General features: G+C 60.4%; 1 long non-coding RNA gene across 2 annotated transcripts; it reads right to left on the minus strand.

Annotated features, from left to right (window-relative positions):
- Nucleotides 1–5,375: 5,375 nt before the first annotated feature.
- On the minus strand, nucleotides 5,376–8,497 carry LOC144371471 (uncharacterized). Of its 2 annotated transcripts, XR_013431459.1 has the most exons (3): nucleotides 6,823–8,481; nucleotides 5,815–6,733; nucleotides 5,376–5,543 (listed from the first exon to the last, which is right to left on the minus strand). It is a non-coding gene; the product is annotated as an uncharacterized LOC144371471 (long non-coding RNA). The 2 variants fall into 2 exon arrangements; XR_013431457.1 differs by having other exon boundaries at nucleotides 5,376–6,733; nucleotides 6,823–8,497.
- Nucleotides 8,498–11,297: the final 2,800 nt, after the last annotated feature.

Here is an 11,297-nt window from a genome sequence, read left to right on the forward strand (position 1 = left end):
CACTGTAAAGTGGTGAATTTTGTTTTGTGAGTCTCGCCTCAGTTTTTGTTGTGCCTGGGAGTGAAACCAGGGGTGCTCTACCACTGGACCACACCCCGACACTTTTTATATATTTTGAAACAGGGCCTCGCTAAGTTGCTGAGATTGGCCTCAAACTTGTGATCCTCCTGCCTTAGCCTCCAGGGTACTGAAATGATAGGTTTTTACCTCCATGCTTGGGATGAGTACATATATTTTTAAAAAATTATGCCAGCGTGTGTGTAACAAGCTACAGTGGTGTAAGCATGGGCTGGGGCTGGGGCTCAGTGGCAGAGCGCGTGCCTAGCATGTGTGAGGCACTGGGTTGGATCCCCAGCACCACATAAAAATAAAATAAAAGGTGTCCACCTACAACTAAAAAACAAATGTTAACCAAAATAGTGGGCTGGGGCTGTAGCCCAGCAGTAGCACACTTGCCTGGCATGTGGGAGGCACTGGGTTCAGTTCTCAGCACCATAAATAAATAAATAGATAGATATAGATAATCTAAATTTTTTTTTAAATAGTGTAAGCACAGCCTTTATATGCAATAGGAGATTAATAGTCATGTGCCTCGTTCCTGCAAGGTTCTCTTTCCTGAGGGGCCTGGAAGGGAGCCTGGAGCCCCCTCATGGCACACTTGGGTGGTGACGGTGAGCTGCTGTGTATCTTCTCACCTTTGGGTGCAGTGACATCAAGTTCACAGCATGAAGTGGGCCGAGGCAGGAGCCCTTTCGCTCTGGGAGTGGGCAGTAGTATAAACGGGGCCGTATCCGTGGTGGTGGTGGTGGTGGTCTTGTGTGTGGTTGGTTTCTTGTTGTGTTTTCTAGATCAAGGGTCAGCAGATTTCTCTTAAAGTTTCAGACCGTAAATACGTCCACTCCCTGGCCCTGTAGTCTCCTTTGCAACTGCTCAACTCCATGGTCACACTGGGAAAGCCACCATAGAAAACACTCACCAGGGTGCACGCCTGTAATCCCAGCGGCTCGCGAGGCTGAGGCAGGAGGATTGCGAGTTCAAAGCCAGCCTCAGCTATGGCGAGGTGCTAAGCAACTCAGTGAGACTCTGTCTCCAAATAAACTACAAAATAGGGCTGGGGTGTGGCTCAGTGGTCAAGTGCCCCTGAGTTCAGTACCCAGTAACCCCCCCAAAAAAGGAAAGAAAGCACTAGCCAAATGTACATGGCCCGGTGACAATGAAACTTTATTTACATAAACAGGTGGCGGGCCATAGCGTGCCAGCCCCTGGTCCAGACTCCAGAGAGCGATGGAGGAGGGCTGATACTGCAGATCCAGTTCAGAGACTCCTGTCCACAGGGTGAGAACACACAGGAAGAGGAACAGTCCCAGTGTTACAGCACACTGGGACTCACCAGCTGTCGATGACCCTGGGAAATGCCAGCGACTCTCACCTCACTGTGCACACAGACGAGAACTCGCCAGCTTTCCTGTCTGAACTTCCCGTCTGCCCGTGGACACGAAGGCTTCGCGGACATCAAACCAGAATCTACCATCAGGGTCCCGTCCCTCGCGCCGTGCGTCCCCCCGAGTGGCATCAACACCCTCGGGGGTCGGCTCAGCACCAGGCGGACCCCGTCCTGGGGGTAGGGACATTTGCCACTTATTTCACTCAACCAAAGCGCCCTGTCTGCCTCTCTGCGTCCTGGGTGCAGGTGCTGGGGCAGGGCAGGCACACAGGGAACAGCCTGAGCTGAGGCACCAGGTCCCGAGGGTCCTCCAGGGCTGTGTGACGGGCACCATGCCCCAGGAGTGGGCGGGGAGGACCAAGGACGGGCGGGAAGCAGACGCACTCACCACCGTCTTGCCCTCATTTAATTACTTAAAGGGACTATGATTTAGCGAGGGCTTAAATAGATGGCATTGTGCCTTGACCTGTCCTGAGCTGCAGCACACCTACTTCACATCCACCCTCCGAGTGTCTGGGTTGGGCAACTCTCACCACCACCTAATTCCAGAACATTGAGCACCCAGAGAGCAGGTCCTCGGAGCAGGCAGCCTGGGTTCCCGCCCGCCCTCTGCCCTCCACTTCCTGCAGGTGGATGCCTGGGGCTCCTGTCACCGGCTCCAGAGTTGGGCTGGTAGAATGTCTCCAGATCAGATGGAAAAAAAAAAAAAAAGGGTTTGGATGAGATGTTGAAATTACTCTGATCAAAGTTCCAAGCTCCAGGTTTCAAGACAGAGCGATGGCTGTTTTTTAGAGGGGTGATTAACAATTTCCCAGCCTCAGCAAGATCAGCTGGGTGTGTGCAGGTCTCATTCTGAAGGTCGGTGACCCCTGGTGACCCCCCTTTATGGATGTTCTCCCTTGTAGACGGGATCGCCATATGTCCTGCGGGGCATTTGCTAAAAGCGGTTTTGTTGCTGTCATTTGACACTGGCGCTAACCCCTGGGCCACATCACCAGACCTTTGTAATATTTTATTAGAGACAGGGTCTCGGCGAAGTGCTTAGGGCCTCCCTAAGTTGCTGAGGCTGGCTTTGAACTTGCGATCCTCCTGCCTCAGTCTCCCGAGGCATTGAGATTACAGGTGTGCCCCCCTCCCCGTGCCCAGCCCAGCCCCTTTTTATTTTTTATTTTGAGACAGGATCTCACTGAGTTGCTGAAGCCAGCCTTAAAGTTATGATCCTCCTGCCTCAGCCTCACAGGTTGCTGGGGTGACAGGTGTGCACCACCGTGTCCAGCAACAGGGGGTCTTGAAAAACTCGTTTCAGCCCTCTGGGCTTTGGTCCCCACCACACATGTGCACGCGCACACACACACACACACACACACACACACACACACACACACACACACACGGGAGATGGAGCCCAGGGCCTCTAAGTGCTCCACCACTGAGCCTCACCCCAGCCCTTCTGGAGACTGGTCTCCCCGAATCACTGAGGCTGGCCTTGAACTTGTCCTCCTGCCTCAACCTCCTGAGGAGCTGGGGTCACGGATGTGGTCACCACACCACCTGGGCTGCTTTCCCCTTTGGCTCTGCACCGTGATTTCCTCCTTTGACACCGGGGTAAAGATGGGCGATTCTCTCTCATAAAAACCCAGATAGTACATATAATGGTTCCCATCAGTGGGGGGTGGGTCCCTGGTCCCCCTTGGGGACCCACACCTGAGGGTGCTCGTGTTCCTATATGAAGTGGCATGGGTTGGCACAGAACCCTGGGCCTCCTCCCGTGGACCTTCGTCCTGCCCACGACTTGGGATATTGACCCGATGGAAGGTCGTGGCCGTCCCTGACGTCCTGTTCCTAGGAGCCGTGGCAAGAGAACCCGGGAGTTCCCTGCGGACGCGGCTGAAAGCCTTCGACCCTGGCGACCCTGGCGGGGTGATGCAGAACCACCGCGAGCCCTGGAGGCCGCCCGGCCTCTGCACCCACAAAGAAGCGCGGACAGAAGCGAGGCTCGCGGCTGTCCCCGCGGACTGGGGGCGCCGAGGGGGAAGTTCCTGGGGGTCTCCGTGTCACCGTGTCCTTTAGAGCCCTTCCCACCCTTTACAGAGGGCAAGGCCCATTCTGGGCCAGCGGCGTCTTGGCCCACCCGACCCGGCCCGAGGCCTCCTTCCTGGGGGGCGCGGGGCCCAGGTGCCCGCGGCCGTCGGTCGGTGTCGCGTCTCGGGCGGTGGCGCTGGCCGGGCGCTGTGCTGCGGAGCGCGGCCGGGGGCGTCTGCGGGGAGCCCTGGAAGGCGGCGGCCCGGCTCTAGCTGCCTGCGGGGCGGCGGGGCGGCTGCGGGGCTGCGGGGCGGCTGCGGGGCTGCGGGGCGGCGGGGCGGGCTCGGGGGCTGGGCGGGCCGGGGCCAGGCGCGCTTGCTCGCGGCGTCCTCTAGAGGGCGCCAGCGCTGGCCGGCCGCGCCGCCGTCCGTCTGTCCGTGCGTCCTGGTGGGAGGCGGGGACCCTGCCGGCTTGGAGGAGGGCAGGACAAAGGGGGGAGGTTGAACCGGGGCTTGGCACTGAGCCACACGCCCACACGGTGCTTATTGCTCTGTTCTGGGACAGGGTCTCTAGGTGGCCCAGGCTGGCCTCCACCTTGGGATCCTTCTGCTCCAGCCTCCCAGGTGGCTGGGACGACAGGCGGGCAGCACGGTCGCTGGGTGCCGCCGTGACTACTGTCTGTCCAGACACCGGCTCTGCCCTCCTCCTTCAAACGCACTGAGAGTGGTGACCTGCGCCACGGACGTCGGCCCCTGGGGCTGCAGTGGGGCTCAGGGGTGCAGCGACGGGAGGCCCTGGGCACCATCCTCAGCGCCAGAAAAGAGAAAGTAAACAAATAAGCAAAATGTGAATTTAATGGGCTTTCCCTGTGACAAAATCACGAAATGATTTTTCTATACCTTTAGACTCTTACAAGCCAAGACGGTGGGGCTGGGGACATAGCTCAGTTGGCAGAGTGCTCGCCTCACATGCACAAGGCCCTGGGCTCCATCCCCAGCACCACTCACACACACACACACACACACACACACACACACACACACACACACGCCAAGACGGGGTGGTGCTCGCCTAGCACGCCTGAGACCCAGCGCCCACCCAGGAAGGAAATAAACAAAGTGGAAAGGCCGCTCTTAGCCTGCAGGGTGACCAAGAGCGGGCAGCCCAGGGCACAGGCGTCAGTGGGCACCCCTGGGGTCTCAAGAGACCCAGGTCAACAGGTGGCAGGGGACCTGGACTGATGCAGACACGGATGTTCAGACGCAGGGGCTCAGGTGGCGACTTAGCCCCTTCAGGAACCTGCTGTGACCTCCCTGTGTGACCAGCAGTTTCCGTAATAGTTATGCCTTGCAGTGACTGGCAGTGACTGGGGTGGCACAGAGGTCAGCGCTCGCCTGGCTCAGGCAAGGAAGGCCCTGTGTCCGTCCCCAGCACAGCAAGGAAGAAACGGGCGAAAGAGAGGCACAGAATGGTAAGAAAATATAGAGTGGGGATGTCCTCTAGTCAGGCAATGCACATCCCCTCTGTCCCAGCGGTGCAGGATCATGAAGGTGACAGTCACAGGGTCACACAGACCGCAGGTATGATCAGTCAGCACAATTACAGTCAAGGTCATCACTCCTTTGATGGTTTTTTGTGGGGTGCTGGGGTTTCACCCAGGGGTGATGCACCCCAGAGCTGCGCCCCTGGCCCCTTGTATTCCTCACTCTGAGAAGACGGGGCCTCTAAGTTCCCAGGCTGCTCTGGAACTTGGATCCTCCTGCCTCGGCCTCCAGAGCTGCAGGGCTGACAGGCGTGGCCACTGCACGGGAGCTAAGGATGGCGTTATTAACTGGGGTGGGGGGGGATAGTCAAAAGGAGGGTAATATTTCATGACATGCGCAAGGTATACAGGATTCAAGTCCCAGTGCCCACACATGAAGTTTTATTGGCACAGGATGCTGCGGCGCAGTCACTCCTCTGTTATCTGCATCCGCTGCTGCACTCCCTTGAGGCCTGCAAAGCGGCAAATGTTGGGCCGGTGAGCTCCGTGGTTAGCGCCCTCCTGGCGCACAAGGGTCCTGTTTCCAACTCATCACTGGAAAATTAAACAACAACAACCAAAAAAAAAAAAACCCTGCAAATGTTTACCAACTGGCTCTCTTACAAAGTTTGCTGACCCCTGATTTAGATCAATAATAAACTTTATGGAGCACGAGCCCTGGGTCACTCGATGTGGCTCAGAATGGCTGGTACATAAAACACCCATTTGGGGAAGGAGGAAGATGAGGCACAGAGAGGTCAAATATCTTGCCTCAAGCCACACAGCAGGCACTCTGTGCTGGACATCACGGCCCCACCCAGATTACCTTGCCTGACTTCAGCTAGAGTGTGGCTGTTGGGGCAGCTCTGGGTCAGCGCCACAGCCATGGCCTGGAGCCCCCTCTCCAAGACCTGGCAGCCGCAGCTGTGAAATAGGGTTGCAAACAGTCCCCCACCCACCACGTTTCTGGAGGATCCAATGGGTCCTCAGCACAGTGCCTAGTATACAGTGGGGGCTCAATAAATGATCAGTGTGGTTTTAGTTGGGTTGGGCACTTGCCTGTGAACAATGGGGCTCTTTTTCTCAGAGAAGGAAGGATCAAGAGGGTGTGTGTCTGAAAGGATTCTAGGGGCGAGAATTTCTTGTGAAAGTTGAACTCAATCCCCATCCCAGCAACTCAGGAGGCTGAGAAAGGAGGACCGAAAGCTGCAGGCCAGCCTCAGCTACTTAGTGAGGGCCCACAACTTAGCAAGATCCTGCCATGAAATAAAAAGTGCAGAGGGCTGGGGGCGTGGCTCAGGGCAAATGCCCTGGGTAACCCCCCCCAGATAAATAAGTTTAATCCGGTGTGAAGCGATCCTCCCTTCCTGATCCTCTTTTTTCCTTTCTTTTCTCTTTGGTGCTGGGGATGGCACCCAGAGGCTCACACGTGCTGGGCAAGTGCTCTGCCACGGAGCCACCCCCAGTCCTTTTTCTCCTTACTGTTTTGGGACAAGGTCTTGCTAAGTTGCCGAGGCTGGCCTCAAACAGGAGATCCTCTTGCCTCAGCCTCCCCAGTGACTGGGATGGCAGGTGAGGCCAGTGCACGCCGCCCTCCCTGGTGTGAGCCTGACCCAGTGGACCTGTCCTCACACGCTGGGCTTCTCCTGCACGCCCACGTCTCCCTGGGCTCTCCAGGGCCCCTTTCTCAGCTGGCAGGAGCTTGACGTAGCCCCGGGATCCGTCCTCAGGGTACAGACCAGGAACTGCCCCAGGAGAGAAGCGGCATCAGAGCCCCTCAGGGTGACCTGGGCCAGGAGCTGGGAGAGCCGGCGCTGCCTGGGCAGGTCCCCACCCTGGCTTGGAGTGGCCGTCCGTCTTGGGCCCTTTGCGAGGTGCCCTTCATCCTCCCCAAACTCATCCAAGCTGTTGGACCAGCGGCCGCGCCTGTCACCCCAGCTACTAGGGAGGCCGAAGCGGGAGAATGCCAAGCAGCAGGCCTGTCGGCAGCTCGGCGAGACCCTGGCTCAAACACAAACCACACAACAAGGGTGTGTGTGCTGGGACGAGCTCCGAGGTGAGCCTCGCCTAGCACGGTGAGGGCTGGGTCCAGCCCAGCTGCAAAACGGTCGGAGAAACAGAGAAGTACGAAGCCAGGAGACGGTCTGGACGTTCCTGGGACTGCGGGCACAGAACCCCGCCTCTCGGGGCAAACGCTCAGCACAGACTGTGACAGCCAAGGGAAGACAGTGCCGGCCTCCGCCGGGCCAGGCCCGGAGCAGATTAACTGAACAGAGAAGGCGGAGGCCTTCAGTCACCATCGCCGCATGAGAACTGTCACCAAAGTCCCCACAAGAACCAGAACTTTGCACAGAGGTCGCTGCAGCCTGGAACAGAATCACTTCTGCAGGGACCTCGGCCCAGCCACGGTGGACAGAGCACCCTCTTGACCGACCCCTGAGGCCAGGGGTGATGGCTTCAAAGTGACTGTGTGACTGTCCCTCTTTCCTCCGCCTCCGGGGATTTGCTCAGGGTCCCTCCACTGCCCACCCACCTTGCAGCCCTCTTGGGCCACCTGCTGGGGTGGACAGGCCAGCTGCGCTGGGGGTGGCGTGGGGACCCCGCCGGCGCTCCTCCCTCCCTCCTCCTCCTCCTCCTCCCCGGCCTGCATCCTGGAGAGCGGGTGGGCTGACGGCCTTCCCCCGGCGGTCACCCAGGACCTCGGAAGGTGGCCTCATTGACAAGCAGGGTCTCTCCCGAGCTGACCAAGTTCAGGTGAGGCCCTTCCTGGCCTGTGCATCAGACGGAGTCCGTACAGGAGAAGGGGAGGCCGGCCGGAAGGAGGCCGGGAAAGCTCTGGGCGAGCCAAGGCCAGAGGCCTCCGTCCCCTGGACGCCTGGACTTGAACTTCCGCCTGCTCCACTGTGGGAGACGCTTTTCCGCTGCTGCGGCGGCTCCCGCGGTGGGGCTCCTGCCTGGGGACCAGAGGAGGGGCTGCCCAGGCCACCCCTGCAGCCAGCAGCGCCTCCGGCCTCCCTTCCCTGGTGAGGGGCTCGCTGTGCCCCCGGGACCCACCAGCCACAAAGCCATCTCCTGGATGAGCTGGTGGCTAGACACGAGGGGGGACAGGCCCGGGAAGTGGGGCTGGCTGCAGCGGTGGCTGACTCCCAGGAGCCTGCTGGCCTCCAACTTGCGGTCCTCTGGCCCCGGCCACCCCAGCTGCTGGGATGACAGGGTTCCCGTGCGCCCAGCTGCGTGGCTGTCCCCCGCCTGGCCCCGGTGGACCTGCCCCCTCCTGTGTGAAGGCCACCGTCAGCACCTTCTGCTCCTGGAGCCCGGGTCCCCGGGGGTGGGGCCGGAGGGCTTTGCCAATGTGAGGTCTGCGGTGTCCCCACGCCTGGCATGCAGCAGGTGCTCAATAGATGCTGTGGCTGTGGGGGTGAGTGCATGAGTGTCCTCCTTTCTCAGGGAGGGCAGGGCGGGTCCTCCCTCGTGTCATCTGGAGGCCACCCCCAGAGCAGAGGCCAGACTTCCCGGAACAGCCCTGGTGTGGGAGGAGCGGGCGCAGCATTGCCCAAGAGGGGATCAGAGTCCCCGGCCTCCCCGCCCGCCCGCCCGCCACACCCACGTCACGAGGGACTTGCTCATGGCCTGGCAGCGCTCCAGGAGGGTCCCCGGGAGGAGGAGGAGGAGGAGAAGGCAGGAGCCTCCTGCGGGGACTCCCTCCTTGGTCCCCCGGAACGTCCTGAAGGGAAGCGTGTGAGCCCTTGGGGTGAGGACGCCCAGGAGAGAGGAGGCCATAGGTCATCCGGAGGGGGCCCTGCGGGTGGCCTCCCCACACCCCTCCCTGCCCCTCTGTCCCCATGCGCATGGGTGCACCCTCAAGGCATGACCAGGTTTGCACCAGGGCCAAAGGGCTGAGGAAACGGAAAAATGACAGGTGGCACTGACGGGGCGTCACGAGACGGTCCCGCAGACACAGTCACAACAGCGGCAGCCGTGAGCTCAGGGCCTCGGCAAATCGCTGAGGCTGGCTTTCAGCTCCCGATCCTCCTGCCTCAGCCTCTGTGGCGGCTGGCACGGAGGCGTGGCCACTGCACCTGGCTCAACTTTTAGTTTGAATTAATCCAAATGAAATAACATTGAAAATCCAGTTCCCGTTCCATGTCCCTCCTCCAGCTATTCAAGAGGCACCTGTGGCCTGTGATCCTGTTCTGAAAGGGTGGCTCCAAGCAAGGCGCAGGGGCAAGTAATCCCAGCCCTCAGGAGGCTGAGGCAGGAGGATCAGGGGTTCAAAGCCAGCCTCAGCCAAGGCACAGTAATCGACTCAGTGAAATCCTGTCTCTAAATAAATACGGAAATAGGGCTGGGGCTGGGGCTCAGTGGCCAAATGCCCCTGAGTCCAATCCCTGGTACTCCCCAAAGGAAAAAAAAAACAGAAAGTGTGGGTCCCCTGTCTTAAGGCCGACGCCAGCAAGGCCCGCCCAGGAAGGCTGAGAACCCGCGTGTTGCTCTTCTGGATTTTGCAGCTAACCGCGTGGCTTCTGCCAAGATGCCTCCACTGGGCAGATGCAGCTGGAAAGCAGCCGCAGACGGGCACAGCGAGGGCGGGGCCGGGTGCCAATAAAGCTTTATTTATAAACGCAAATGAGGGCAGGGTCCGCCTGGGGGGCTGAGGAAAGAGCACAGACGTGGTGCTGAATGACATTGCAACGAGTCTCCGTGCCCCTTGCCCAGGTCCCTGTGCCTGGAGCAGGGCAGACACTGCAGCGGTCCCTTGGGTGGCTGCCTGCCACAGACTAAGGAGACTCCCGGCGCCGTGGCCGTGCGGGCGCCATCTGTCTCCGCGGCTGGGCATTGAACCCGCGCCCAGCGCTGAGCTGCGCCCCGTCCTTTCTGTTTTCTGAGACAGAGTCCTGCTGAGGCGTCTGCTCCCCGCCACCCCTGTCCTCCCCCCTGGTGACCCCTGCTCTTGTCTTTTCTTGGTCACCACTTTTCGGCGATTATGTCACTTAATATAATGTCCTCCAGGTCCCCTGAGTTGCTTGACTGACAGGTTGTCACTCATTTTTCTGGCTGATGCCGCCTCCTGTGCACTGACCACGCCTCGGCTGTCACTCGTGGAGCGTTTTGGTCGATTCGAGGGCTAGATGAAGGCGAAGTCCCCTGCAGCAGAGGTCTGCGGTGGCACCTGTGGCCCGGGAGGCAGGACCGGGAGGACGGCAGGGCCCAGGTGGCCAGGGCAGGAGGGAGGCCCCTGAAACAGAAGCTAGAGACACAGACCCAACCTCCCCCAACCTCCTCCAAAGACATGGGGGAGGGGCCTGGGCCTGCGCCCACCCCTCAGCCACGCGCCCCACACGCCCGCTGCACAGCCTCCGGCCGGTTGCCTCCTGGGCACTGGCCCTGTGCCCTGCCGGCCAGCGAGCTCTCCAGGGAGCTTCTGGTTGGGGACCTTCTGTCCGCTGGCCTCGCTTCAACCACGGAGGCTGTCTTTTGGGTGCAGGGGACGCACACTTCCTCCCAGCCCCCTGCTGCCCGAGGCCCTGTCCCGGGCACTTGCCCTCCACTGACCGCTCTCCAGGAGCCTCCTTGTGCTGCGCTCTGCCCCCGGGGGGGCTGCTGGACGGGGCTGCCGCACCCTGAGCCACTTCCCAGCCCTGGTATCTTAAGACAGGGCCTCACTGAGTCGCTGAGGCTGAATTTCCCATCCTCCTGCCTCAGCCTCCAGAGTCGCTGGAATGACGGTGTGGCCCCAGCAGCCAGCTCGGGCGCTGGTGAGTCCCTTCCCTGAGGCCAGCAGAGGGTCAACAGCTGTTTTTAGAAACGGGAACGGTGGTGGTCCTCGGGGAGGGACAGGTGACGTCTGTCCCCATTAAGGTCGGGTGGCCCAGGCCTGGCCTCCTCCCCGTGGGTCTCCACTGGAGGGAGGAGGAAGCCACTCACCCAAGGGCACTGTGTTCCCTGGAGTCATAAACGGGTGACAGAGCGGCGGAGTCCAGAAGCCACACGTCACCTGCTTCTCCCCCACTGCAGGTGCCCTCACCCCAGCGCTGGGCCAACATGGCCGCGGGGACTCCCCAGGGCCAACCCACACCCCTCAAGAGCCGACGCGGAGGGGAGACACGGGAGACCTGAGGCCAGGTCGAGGCCACCGCGGGCAGCCAGGGGGAGGACTGTCACAGGCCCCGGCACCGGGCAAACCTGCGGGTCCTTCTCTGGTGGGCGTCCTTGGCACCGCAGGGCGCTGAGCAGCACTCCTGGCCTCCACCCAGGCCTGGACACCCCAGTGGCCACACCTCGGTGTCCCCAGGCAGCACCAGGGCCCCC

This window comes from Ictidomys tridecemlineatus, chromosome 2 (assembly GCF_052094955.1).
Source record: "Ictidomys tridecemlineatus isolate mIctTri1 chromosome 2, mIctTri1.hap1, whole genome shotgun sequence".
Lineage (NCBI taxonomy): Eukaryota > Metazoa > Chordata > Mammalia > Rodentia > Sciuridae > Ictidomys > Ictidomys tridecemlineatus.